The following is a 15,483-nucleotide window of genomic DNA, read 5'->3' as shown; positions in this document are numbered from 1 at the left end:
AAAATATTATAAGAAAATATAACAAACCTCAGTTATTGCAATGGTTCATACATAATACACACACACACACACACACACACATATATTATATTTAACTCTGAACTCTGGATAGTGACTTAATTTTTTATGATATTCGTGCAATCGTAATATTTTTGCTGACTACAATAGGTACCAAATCAATCGATTTTCAGAAATCAAATTATTTATTTATTTGTTTTTCATTTTTTACAATCTTTTCGTTCTTTTTGGACAATTTTAGAGATATTAATATATCTAACCTAAAGTATACTATTATAGTGTCAATAATTCAAATTATCAATTTGTACATTATCGAAGTTATACTGTTAAGACAATACTATCGTAAATATTTTTCAAAAATATATATGTATTACATTATTACGACAAAATTGTTTCACCGTTTGTGTTAATTTGATCTCAAACATATTATAACAAAGTGGAAAAAACTGATAACAAGACATTGCCGATAGCAACTACATAGAATATTATTATTCTGCCAAAGTGATTTAAACTTTTATCCCTTTCAGTCGTTGTCGGGTAGCTCGAATTATTAGCATCCTTAATGCTAGGGGCGCAACAAGTTCTTAGTCCATCCACGTCTATGCGCTATGAGATTAACTTGATTACCTACCCTAACTTAACACTATACAAATGTATTCTAGACTTATACATCCTGAGGGTTCAGTAATTTTTTCAATGGTCAAATAACTAATTAATCAAGGGTGCAGTAATCAGTATTATAATAACACGAAATTATCGATTTTTAAATTATTTTTTACATTTATCGACATTTAGGTATTTATACTGTATTAAAATATAATTGAGTTTAATGCTGAAAATTTACCAAAGGACTTAAGTATTTTTATGTTTAAATGTAACCTTTTATGCTTAGTTGTTATTACTTTACGTATATTTATTTTTATTTTGATGAAATATTTCTTAAGCAATACACAAAAATAAATATTATTTCTATACTTACAAATAATATTTTAATTTTAATCGAGATTTAATCAAAACATAAGAATTTATATTTTGCAAGTGTTTTTTTTTTTTTTGTTAAAAAATTATATTTTTATATCCTACAACAAAGTAAGAGAAATAAGAAGGTATTTTTTAATGATTTTAGTAGTCATAATATCATAAATGTCATCAGTAAATTCAATAAATTGAATTATTATATTTCATCAGTTAATAATTTATAATAAAAATAAAAAATTAATAAGTTTTGAATATTTGAAAACATACGATATACTATATTTTTTGAGTTATAGAAATATGAAATGAAAAATGTCCATTAAAATTTTGTTGATGGATTTAATTTTTTTGTTTTCTGGATTTATAAACAATGAAACTCGTATATTCAGTCTGTCTTTTACTTTTTTTCCTATTCCACTCTTAATTTATAGATATACTTTTTTAATACCGTATTAAAATTTTGACAATCGAATTTCATACACACGCCCATCTATGCACAATGCTCGCTCGCATATTGTTCGACCCGTTAATAAATCTTCAATCTGTTTTCATGCCTCCCTCATTGAACATGAAATAAAATATTTATATCTTCCAAACAGTTCTATATAATGCTTATATTATATTATACGTATGCAGTATATACGAGTATTTTGTTAATTTCAACGAAAATAATATATAAGAGATCAAAATTTAAGTCATGTGATTAACTTTAACTTGCAAAATATATTATAACGTATTATTACATTATACATAATATCATGTTAATATATAAATATAAATTTAGATGCCTAATCATCCATAATATCATATAATATAATATATGATTAGCATACTATATTTTGCTTAGAATAATATAAAAATATATTATCGATTTTATAAAAAAAAAAAAAAAAGGAAGAAGGAAGAAGTTTTCTAATATTGTAATATAAATCAAATTCCAAAACAACCTAATTAATTAGTATTTACGATAATAAAGTTTAAATTAAAGCATCAAAAGTGTTTATTTGATCAGGTTTTAATGAGATAAAAAGAGATTTATAAATATCAGTTTATATTCAGCTAAAAATCAAAAATATGACCATGGTTAACTTTTGTGAATATTTTCTGTTTGTGTATGATTTAGTGAATATCGTCCAACAATAGACCCCCAAAAACCAGTAAAGTATATTCCGTTCACACAGACCCTTTATGTGGAGGACTACATATTATGCTGTTTTGAACAGGCTGCTTGGTCAACCGTTAGCTTCAGAAATGAGAAAATCCAAAAACATATTATTCGAGTACTAAAATAATTTGAATACCTACTAATATAAGCAGTTGTATTTGAATTCAAATGAACGAAAATTATTCAAGAGGTCTTTTCTCCTTAAGTCAAATATATAAATTCGTTATCAAAACACACCTGGGAGTTTCTTTGATGGAGTAAATATCATTATGTGTACACCGAACAGATGATTATCATAACCATGTGTACTAAATCGTTTCTGAAATAGTACACCATAAGTTGATAATGATGTAAAGTCTATTTACGACAGCTCGTAGTTGCTTCAATTACGCGATTCATGTCTAACAAATATTACATAATATAGTAAATAATAGTAGAAAATAGAAAATAATCTTCAGTATTTACTATATAATGATAAATACATTTTTAAATAATTTTTAATAGCAATACAAATTCAATATATTTATATTTTAGTGATACATAAAGTAATAATAGTAAAATTGATAAAGTAGCTCATGTTAATAAATCACTTAAATATTACTTTTTCAAAATACTTCAAAATATTAATATACCATGTGATGAAGCAAACTATTTGCGATTGGATTTTTCTAAACATAATTGTTGGGAATTTAACGATCCTAATTGCTTACGAACTCTTTATTTATCCTATGTACGCTCTATTTTAGAACACAAGTCATTGATTTAAAATTCAAATATGAATATAAATAATAATATGATGTAATTAATTTTATCTTATAAAAAAAATAGAAAAATTCAAGACCGATTTCTAAATATGTTGGCATTTAAAACACATAAATATGAGTATAAATTAATGAATCACCATTGATATTTATGGTTTGCGTCGGTTATATAATATTATGTTCAATTCTAAAATAGACATGTTCAAAATTACACAAAATATAATGTTTCCATTTTCGAATTGGTAAATCGAATGTTTATGGTGGAAAATAAACTGAAAACATTATTTTTTTTTACTCATTACCTTACTAACTTATAATAAATAATTTGTCTAAATAATAATAATAATAATTTATAACCATTAATTTCCATATTATTATGTATGTATATATAACTTATTATATGTGACTTGTATTTATGTATTTTCTAAAACATGATCAGGTTTAGTAAAATTTAAATTATTCATTATTTATTTTTGTGTAAACTGTTTAAATATTCATAAAACTACTGATGTCTAATTCAATTTCAGATCTAGACATGAGCTGCATTAAATTGATAGAATATATTGTAGTAACATTTACTAAAAATAATAAATTACAAGAAGAAGAATAAAGCACACACATTCTTATTATTTTTCGTTCAACCTTAAACCAAAAACGATAAGAAAACCTAAAGTAGAACCTTCGTTTTAATTGTATTGAAACTGGACACATTTCAAGTGGTACATGACTAAAAATATATAATTTATATATATTGGAATCGTAATTATATCAACAAAAATGTTCAATTTACTTACAAGTTATGCAATTAAAACAAGAAAAAAATATGATACGGTATCAATTACTAATAAAACTAATGATTACAAACTATTGAATTTTTAGAATAAGTATTAATTTATTAATTATTTTTTCTTTGTAAAATATTATGAAACATGCAGTCAAATTTTATTTCAAAAACAAATATATATCTTACCTACAAATATTATTTACTTAGTTTTATATAAATAACATAAAACCATTAATACATTATTGCAAGAAGTTCCATTGTCCATTAATGACATTAAATTATCATAATCTGTGTGTATTGTTGTTTATTCGTTTTGCATACAATTTTAAACAGGTACGTAATCAATACGGCAAAAAATACATATGAAATAAATTACTGTAGTACAATAAAATACAAATTACAGATTTTAAAAAAAGTATGTTTAGTACAACATATTTTGTGCAGTATAAAATTAAAGAGTAGGTATCCTGTGGTCGTATTAAAAATAGTTTTATATAAAATCAACTAATTCAAATCTTGTAGAAAAAAAACCTATCAGCCTCTATTCTATATTTGTGAGAGTTGTAATTTTATTGTTTAATTGATAACAGAATTACATTAATATGTCAAAAATATGAATTGTATATGGAAAATCTACTCACATAATGATAACCTAGAAAAAAAGACAGATGAATAAAAAATATTTTGAATTTATTTTCACCTAACAAATGAACAATAATCTACATCGGCTGCTGATACAGCTCTAAACAGCCTGACGTCTAGCAGCCGGTTATATTGTATCTCGTATACGATCGGGGTGACAGGTGAGGGACGGGGTAATGTATGGCATAGTATAATGTGTGCGATACCGACATTAAATATATTTTATATTTCAGTTTCTGACGTATTCCAAACGTAATGGAACCGTTTCATCTCCCACATAATAAGTAATAACCTGCAAAAGGACATGGTACGCATACAATAACCGAGCCAAACACTCGATCGGCTTGGAGTTGTGGCGATCACGATACTGCCACATAAAATAATTCATAATACGATCGCACACTTTCGATGTAGTAAATAACAATAATTATTATAATATAATAACAATGATAATGATATCGTATACGAAGCAACAGCTTTTCGACGATGGTCGGTGGTCTTGGTGGGTGTGAATCGTGTGGGGGGGGGGGGGCGAATATGGTACCTATTTTATGCACGGAAATATATTTCCCGTTTCCATTATCGGTAACCACAATCGCCGCCATAGTCTGCCCGTACATAATAAATGTTGTATTATAATATTATTATTATTATAATATATTATATGATGTATGCACAGCGGCCGCGGTCCGATCGGCGATAAAATATTATGACTATTCACATTCGGTTTTCCGTAAAAGGTCGAAAGTGTCACCGCCGCCACTGCCGTCACCGCAAACCCACAAAACAATTGTTGGATATCGGTACGCGTTCGAATCAATACGTCATATTAATAATATTATGGTAGGCATTTACAGTCGAATAAAATACTACTTCGTCATAATCGTAGTATAGATGTCGAATTACTCTTGTAAACACCCCATATTATTCCGTACGGCGGCCGTACGTCTGCATTCTGCATTCATACCCAATAATGAATATAGGTAACCCGATGAAAGAACAGTCGTTGACGTATTGACGATAATTATAAAAGCTCTTGAATCAGGTGCAATACTGATGACTTAAAAAATATAATAAATAAACAGACAATGTTAACAATTTTTTAACATCGATGTGATTACGTTGATCGATTTGCATGCAACAATAAGAGAAACGAAGATAGATTTTATACACTTCATATTATTATATTAGATTATGTATAGAGACTAACGTGTAGAAAATATTATTTTTTGTACAGTTATAACTCAACTGCGTTATTTAATTTTGATGAAAAAGCTTATTTAGAAGTTTAAAAATAAAATGTGTGTACCTATTGGTCGAAATGTTAAAGGTGGACTTCAGGCCGAAAGGAGGTGGCCCGTATTATTTTTCTGAATGCTACATCAGTAGCGTAATAATAACATATTTATAATTATGTGTCCATGTTTTGTTTTGAGCACGAATCACGAATAAACATGACGTTGTTGCATTCGAGTATACCGCGTCGAGTCTACTGTTGCAGATGCATAAGACAAGGTCTATGAAACGCGAGAATTGTTATGATTTATGTTTGTAGACAATTATCTGAACAAAATAATAAACGAAAATGCACCGTGAATTGTATGACACGAAGAAAAAACATCTTATAGCGGCCTATTTTTTACAAGACATTTATATGCGCATTCGCCACGAACGTTGTCCAAACAATTTATTGTACTATAGTTCGAAGTGCTCTAAAACGTACAAAATGAATAGCAAATGCGTAACGTTGACGTTAACAATGAGAAAAATACGTTTTACACTCGTCGGGAAAACCATCATTATACAAAATAAAAATTCAGAAAACAATTTATAATAGGTGCCTCCTATACATTCGTGTATTTCGAAACGAGAAAAACCAATTATTATCGTCGATACAAAATACGCTACATATCGCTAAAAATACTCTGCATACGTGCCATTAATATACATAATATTATGTGTTTAACAACGCACAAAATATTTTATTATTTTAATGTACTTTTATTACTATTATTGCTATTTTTTTTTTTATTTGTAGTTATGTTATTTGGATTTTAATAAATGATTTATTAATGTATTAGGTACATTTCGTTTTTTTTTTTTTTAAATTGATATACCTATATTAATGGAATGATAATATTATGATAAGAAGTAATAAAGAGCGTATCACATTTTTTGCTATTATCTAGTGGAATTACATTTTCAATAAGTACCTACTTTGTAAGTTTTTTTTTTATTTTTTACTTAATTTCAATGCCAAATTAGTAGTTTTAAAACATATGGTGTGTGTGCTAAATTATATATAAAATATTATGTACAATAATACTAATATCCACTTTATATATTATGCAAGGCATAGTCATTGTATTATTGTATTTTAAAATCAGATATAGAATGAAAACTAATCTTCGGACGAATATAATGGGTATACGTAAGCGTACATATCTCCAAAGAATGTTTTATTCATATTGTACTTATACGAACTTTTTTTTCCTTTTATTGAGTAATACAAAGCTATACTTAAATGTTATTTAAATACGAAATATAGATCACCGATTGCAGTTATGACTTTATCGATAATAATTTATATTAATCTAATAGATGCGAGTTACGTAATTATCATTTTATTTATTTGTTTTATTAATGCATTTTGTTATAATAATTTTATTATTTTAGATAAAATCCTTTATAATTATCGTTAGATTATTATTATTGTAACATAATAATATGGTTGTTATTTTTCTAAATTAGGCGATAGGAATAAAAAGTCTCTTGAAAAATATACCAGAAAAAGTCTTGGTTTTCTAAAAAAAATTACTACAGAAAATAAAAGTTCACTATTATACCTACTTATCAGTAATTTTATTTATAATTATCACTTTTAGTTATATTTATTGTTTGTTATCAGCTGTAATTAAATTGGAAAACAAGAAAAAAAATTAAAATGTGTAGTTAAAGGTTAAAATACTGAAATTATTATCTCTATAACTTATATTTCTTGCTAAGTTTTAATTTCTCTTCTAAAAGAGTAAATAAGATATTTAACTTCTATTTGTAAAGGTTTCCATTTTAATTGTTTTTTTTTCATTTTTATTAATTGATTGCTCGCTTTGATTAATTTTGAGTAATATGTAGCTATTTTATACCTTGTTTTAGTTTTAAATATTCAAATTTTAAGTTTTAATTTTCCATAGACCTTAAACGATGTTTGTTTGTTTTTATACCTGCATTTTACACAAAACTAAAGTAGTACTTATTCTTAGGTATATAATATGGATATATAATAATACATAATATATTAATAGTAGATTTTATCTTTTTATTTAAGTGTTTAAAAAATTAATCTATACAGGGAAATTATTAAGTTTTGTTTTAAATTGACCAATTTTTCATGTGTCAAACATCTTAACATTTTTACAGGCCAAATTATGAATTTACGATATTATGAATTCACAACAAATTCACCACATTTTTCAGTAATGGCAACCAAAGAAGCATATGTGCAAGAAGAACTTTGAGTTAAAGGTGATAGTTTAGCCGCTGTAAAGGTAACAACCGAAGAAGCGTAAGTGCAAAAAGAACTGGAAGTTAATAGTGATCGTTTATCCATTAGAAAGGAAAAACCGAAACGCAGACTACTATGTAAGCACAAAAAAATATTTTTCAGGTGCATGTTTCGTTGCGGTGCATAGTTTAAGCTTTTCGCGTTGTTAACGAACCAATAAAATACTTTGGCGACCATGTGCATAGAATACATTATTTTAACAATAATTAGCTTATATATTTAATATATTTTTATTGTATGCATCAGAAGTGTAAAGTTTATTTTAATATAAGTTACAACAGGAAAACAATCAGAAAAAAAAACAAATAAAAAAAAATTGCGTGTTATATTATAATAAACTTTACACTTCTGATGCAAAAAAACAAAAAAATACTAATTATATTAGCTGATTATTGTTAAAATAATGTATTCTATGCACTTCGTCGTCAAAGTATTTTATTGGTTCGTTTATTAAATGTTTAGCATTATAAGTTATATTAAATAAATTTTTTCGTTGTTTAAATAATTTAATTAATTGGTTTTTATTTGATACAGGTATAATAGTATAAAATTCCAAAATGCTATGATAAAATTAATTTATGGCGTATGAAAATCGTGACTATGTAGTATGTACTTTCAGCTGTTTTTTTCAATAATTTTTATCCTCTAAAACTTTTACTCAGATACATTTTAATTTGAATTTTCTCCCACTTACATTTAAATTAATGATAGCTCCAGCACCGGTTATGATTTTCTTTAATAGCATGTAATAATAAAGTTGTAATATGTTGGTATAAAGTTATAATAATCGAATTATTCATCACACTCACTTAATATATACTTGAATACGTCATTGGTAACAATAAACTAATATTATATTATAATAGGATTGCTTTGACCACAGGGCTAGTACATGCAATTAGTAAATTTATTAAGCCAAAGTCAACCTCTTTCGAAGGGCTCTCTATTAGTTCTGGTTAAAGATAAGAGTATTTACATTATTAAACCTAAATTAGAACTTTATTGCATCACTTATTAACGAAATTAAAAACAAACAATGTTTAATTATTTATAAACACACTTAAAAGAACTTTTGTTTAGCTATTACAAGCATTCTAATATGTATATTCGTTTTTTCGATTAAATTGATAAATTTTGATTAACTACATGAAAGACGTTTTTTTAACTGTATCAGAAGTTTGATAGGATAATTGGACTAAATGGAATGTATGTTAGTATCTCATTTTACAAACACAGTTTAAACGGACTATGGTTAAAAATTTAATATTGAAAATAGTATTGTGGTTGTTTTAAAATAAATATCAATCTTGAGAACGTTGCAATAATAAACGTTTTTGTTATTTTTTCATAAAATAAGTACATCATTTTTGTCTAGTTCATAGATTGCAAAATAACGTATAATAATTTTAAGCCCAAAAAATATTATAATTGTTAAATTAGTGTCTAGTGTTGAAAAATTAAATCTAATTATTATGAAACAAACTAAATATATAAAAATGTTTAACATTTGACATTATGTAACTTTTCGTTACAATGTTCAACCCATTATACCGGTTAATTAAGGAGACTAATTATAAATATTTTTTCATATTATGCATTACTTGCATAGTTATAGTTATTAAAATGTAATTATTGTCTTTTTTTAAAAGAAAAGTTTTTTTTTTTTTTTTGTATTCCCAAATTACATAATATTATTGCGTATTTATGCATACGACTCTACGTGTTTCGTTTGTATTAAATTTCATTTTATAAAATTATATGTAGATTTTTTACGAAAAGTCAAAGAAATATTATAATAAGCAAAATCTTGTTATAATAATATTACTATACATACACAAATGCAATTAAATGAAAGTATTGAAATATGGGCTGAAATTCTGTGAGTAACCATCACGACACTGTTGGGACATGACATACAATATACGCGTGAGTAGTGGGATGTACTTAAAATTTTGAGAAAAGAAGACGCATATTTTTTTGCTCTCAAGTTGACACTTTTCTCCACTTGGAAAATTAGCACCATTACTCACCTATAAATAAAATACGACCAGAAGTAGGCGGTAAAAATCGTATTTTAAAAACGTTTTTTTTTTCTAAATCACATCATATCACCTATAAATAATGTAAACGGCGCATAAATTTTATGGGAAAAGTTTTTGAATTTTAGCAAAGAAATATATATATATATATATATATATATATATGTGTGTGTATACATATTTAAAGGGTGTCAATTAATAATTCAACACAATATTTTAGTCGTTTTTTTCCATTAAGCGTTAATCGTGTGCATGTTGTCTATTCTTTAAAACTGTATTAACAAATCAATTTTCATTGTCTCACGAAAAATAATATTTACACGGTTACTTTGTGTATTTTCTGTGTTGGAAGAAATACCTAATTAAATGCATTTTCCGTAGTAATCAGAGTTAATTGCATACAACAATGTTTAAGGATATCGTTAATGAAACTTCATCAAATTTCGAGGTGTGTACTCGTATAATATCCAGCTTAAATATTAATTCAAGATTAACCTTTTTTTTTATAAATAATGTATAGATATTAATTAATACAATACAATTATTATTAACATTTATAGAGCACAACAAAATTAATTTAAAAAAGTTTAAATAAATATTAAAATATATTTTTTTTCAAATTTAATATACCTACATTATAATAACAAGTTATTTATTGTGCTATTTATTTTTATTAGTTTCGTCGTATTCTTTGACAAATTTTTATATATTCACCCTTTTTTTAGTCCTCTACCTGTTTAATTTTCTATTAAAATTTGGCTTTCTGTAGATTTTGTTCTCGTTTTAACATATTTATGTTTATAAATAAGCAATATCCGCAATATCTACTTCCGCATCTACTTCTAATACTTCCGCAATATTACATAGTTATAGCCGTCATTGCAGAATTAAATGCTCTGCGCCACCTTCTATTAACTGCATTATTAGTCACGGGAGAGCCTAGTTTTACAGCATCAAACATATTCCATGTTTTAATTAGAAAATTTATGCAATCTTTTTTACCTATACGTATTGCTATCCCTATCTACATACCTACCTCAAAATAATCGACAACTGTATGTAAATCTCCTTCATTTTCTACGTAGTAGTTAGAGTTAATTAGTTCTTTAAATATACAGAAATAATATTATTAATATGTATAAAACGAAGAGCCGATATTTTTTTTATTTCGCGTGAAAATATTACGTTCGTGGAATACCTATTCTTTGATTGACACAATAGTAAATTTTTTCATAAACACTGGGTAATTTCCTTTTTTAATAAAGGTTAATATTTTGAATTAATATTTAAACGGGACATTTTGTCATGGAATATTTTTTTCATGAAAATTTTTACGTGTCACTACGGTATTAATATTATTTAAACATATTACCATGATGATTTGAGGTTTCTAGTAAATTAATGAAAGGCTTATGAATAACCAATGATTCCGTTGCCTAATAGCAGAATACGCGAAGTCCGCTTTCCTGTGTTTGTCGTATTTACAAATCGTATTATTTTTTATTATTATTTTATGATTATATTTTATGGTCATGGTTTAATGGATGCTTATTGGATTCAAAAATTTAGTGTAGATACACTTTTCATTTTAAAATAGTGATTACGAAGTCACTACTGAGTAATATTGTTTGTCGTCTGCAGATCTCAATAATACAATGCGGTAATATTTTCCTGTTCGTAGCATTTTGTGTATTAATTTCTGAACCGTAAATTTTTTTCGCATTACTGAGTAAGCAATAGAGAAAATATACGTAAAAAATAAAATAATAATCCAAAATACGTGTCTACTTAAAAAAGAACTATTTGATTTCACTTTTGTTAAACGATGAGGTTATTTAAATTTGTATTGTTCCTTCAAAAATAAAAAATAAAAAAAATATATATATAAATATAAATATATATAAAAATAAATAAATTTCAGGAATAAAAATAAATTTAACATAATTGTTTATTTATAATTAATTTTCTCAGACATAATATTATAGTACCTTCTTAATGACCTCAACATTAATATGATCATACTGATATAGCACTTAAATTCTACAGACAATTCCATAATAAACTACAAACCCGTTGACTGAAAAAAAAAATTATTCAGTAACTTTTTTTAAATTAATAATTATCCATACTCAAATATATGTATAAAAAAACTCAATTCTCAAACTAAGATTTTAGATAATTTATTAATTTTATATATATATATATTTGTTATTTATAAAGTGATGTCAATGGATATTTTAGCTATTTATATTTTCCAAATTTCATTGTGTAGATCAAATGTAGGTTGTAGGTAATTTTATTTTATTATTTTATATAGATAGTAATAAAAAAAAACTATTTTAATAAAAAAGACATAATTTAATATGTTTTTATAAATACAATATCAAATAATTATATTTTAAAAAATAAGGTCTTTCAAACATCATTAAGTTTTTTTTTTAATTCAAGATAAAAATAAACTCCACGACTAAAACAAAAAGATATTGAATGTATTTAATTAATAATTAAATAAATAAAAACTGTAGTATTTAATTTATTTAAAAAAATTAAATTAAGTATAAATGTATAATGGTATGTACTTTTTTAATTGAAAATAAATCAATAAAAATATACAACCTATACATCTAATTTATATTTTTAAATAAAATTTGATTCTATAAACACTGATTTTAATGAATGGAAATGTTAGGGTAAATTATAAATGTATTATACAGAAATTGTATATTATTATGTTATTTTCCGCAAAATATTACTTAAATTGAATCCAAAAATAAATATTCTCAAGTGTAAAATTATAATACTTAATTTTTAATATTTTACTTATAAATATCTATTCAATTGAAACATTTAACGTACTTAAATTATATTTCTCCAGGCAAGATAAACAAAATTACTTTTACTCAGAATCTAATAACTTCTGGTCATATTTTAACTTCATAAAATTTGTTACACTTCAAAGAGTTTACTGTTTTAAAAGTCTATTTGAAAATGTAATAATACTGTTGTGATGGGAGTATCATATAATATTTACTTTATGTAACTTTTATATAATTTGTCATCATATTGCATGGTTCGGTTAGTTGTTTGTTGTAAAGTATGTGACTCTAATCATTCTTTGTTTGTTTTCATTTTAAAATCAACAGTGATATTATTATTTAAAATGTTCACCCTGTAAAATATTTTATAATTAAATAAAAATTAAATAATGAAACTATGTTTAAAATAAGTCTAAAAGAAAATCCACGAAATAAATAAAAAAAAGTATTCTAATTCAATAATAATATTTAAAATTTTGAAATGCCCGTGTAAACTGAATAATTATGAATTTTAGGTTTAAATTATAGAGGTAGGTTACCGAAAATCAAGACATTTATAATAAATATTCAATATCATATCAATCCCTGTAATAAAAAATATGATAATTATTAAAACAATTCACGACTAATAAATCAATAATAAGTACTATTTTTGCAGTATATTTTTAAATACACAATAGTGTAAAAATTATAAGCATTCTATCAAATCATTTAAAAAATTGTTAATAAGACTTATAGATGAACGTACAAAAAAGATATACATTTCAATGAACAATATTATTTTTTTTACTTTTAAATAATATGTAATCACTAGTTCAGTATTATATTACTAATAATATACACTTATTTTAATGAACTTTAATAAGTCGTTGATTGATATAAAAACTGCGTACGAGAAATTTATATTTGATATACAATATATAAAGTTATATTTTTGTAAAACTAATAAATATACAACATTTTCTATTTTCAGGACAGTTTTCTTTCGTGTCTATCACTAGTCTGAACAGTTTTTATTTGGAAAAACCAAATTAACGGCGTCCGTTCAATAACAAAAAGACATTGTCAATTGTAGTTGATGTTTTAATAATCTCATCATGTATTATAGGTACCATTTTTCATCAATTATTAAGGTCATCCGGGATTTAGCAGTCACTTTTCAAAAATACAGTATCTCATTCACATATTACATTATTAAAGGAACAAAAATTATGCGGTAAACTATAATATAATCCAAAAGAGAATTCATAATTAAATTTAAAATAAATACAAACATTACAAGTGGGTAAAACTTTTTTCAAGGGTATAATAGACGTAGGTTTGAGTAAAACACAAGAAATAATGCAGAAATATAGTTTTGATGTTATAATTTGATTTAAAAACTATAAAATATCATAAATTAACCTTGTACAATTATTAACATCTCTAAAATTGTTCATAATCAGTTTCTAATAAACACCCCAGAAAACAAGCTCCTATCAGGATCATTTAGTACACAGTATAATTTAAACAAATGAGAAACAAAACGAGTACTCCGACAGTCGATGTGTTTATAATGTATAAATTATTTCCAATTTATTTTAAAATGTAACACAACTTAACTCATAATATAGGTAATATAAATTATATATTACTGTATACACTAACATTATAGTTCGGTAATAATGAGTTCAAATAAAACAATGGTCAGATGATTTTTTTTTGAAACATCTAATTTTTTTGATGTTTACTTTGACAGGAGTTTTTATAATAATTTAAACCAAAAATGGACGGAAATATTTCGAATGGTCATAGCCTCTAGTTACGACTCTTTAAATTTTTTAGTCGTACTATATTATATTTAAATTATTATTAATTTATTTATTTTTTCGTCGAGTGTGCGATGGGTTCACAACGTATAACTACAGATGTTCATGTGTATCAAATATCCCGTAACCTTTATTGACTCAAGTGAGTCTAACAATATAAAATAACATTATATAATATGTATCACAGTTTTGTTAAGTTACACAATATAGGATACAAGTATTAGAATTCATAAAAAAAATCAAATACTTTTGACGTTATCATTTATATATTATGAGATATCATGGACTATAATAATCTTGATAAATTTGTAGAGTTAATAAGTTAATAGATTTATTTATAGGTGTATTTTTTGTTAGTATAAGACAAATTAATTTTAATTAAGTGATACGTAATCAATTTTACTATAAATTAACAATAATTGTATGATAGTTCATATCAAGATTATAATGACATAAAATTAGTAGGTATAGTCAAAATTCAAATAGAACTTAAGATTATTGCTCAAAATGCATACATTATATTTTTCAAAAAAATTGTTAATATACTCTTCCATGCGGCTACTTAAAAATAATATTTAAAACGATTTCATAACATCCTTAATTCAAGTTCGCGAGTCTCTAACTTACCTTAGGTACTAGTTAGACCCATTTCAATAATATACACTGTGATTATAAACCCACGTTTTTTTTCAAACCATGTAAATTGTACGAAATTGTAATGTGTCGTACGAGTGATTGAATATTTAGTTTACCAACGACAATTTCCGTATTGGATTCGATTTATTATTAAAGTGAAAGGTCGTATTATTAGGTAATAACTTTTTATTTTGTTTCAAAAGATTTAGTTTTTTTCATGATTCTTTCTATAATGAGTGATAACTAACTTTTCAATTATAAATCAATCACCATA

The 15,483-nt window shown here is 24.8% G+C and overlaps 1 protein-coding gene across 1 annotated transcript in view; it reads left to right on the top strand.

Moving 5' to 3' along the window:
- Positions 1-7,587: 7,587 nt before the first annotated feature.
- The window catches only part of LOC114119639 (mediator of RNA polymerase II transcription subunit 15), a 204,547-nt gene continuing 196,651 nt past the window's right edge, over positions 7,588-15,483 (top strand). Inside the window, exon 1 of the mRNA XM_050198761.1 lies at positions 7,588-7,591. The gene's annotated coding sequence lies outside the window, so the exon portion shown is untranslated. The remainder of the gene's footprint in view (positions 7,592-15,483) is intronic.

The sequence above is a fragment of the Aphis gossypii genome, chromosome 1 (assembly GCF_020184175.1).
Source record: "Aphis gossypii isolate Hap1 chromosome 1, ASM2018417v2, whole genome shotgun sequence".
In the NCBI taxonomy this organism is placed as follows: Eukaryota; Metazoa; Arthropoda; class Insecta; order Hemiptera; family Aphididae; genus Aphis; species Aphis gossypii.
This window is presented reverse-complemented; position numbering and strand designations above follow the sequence as displayed.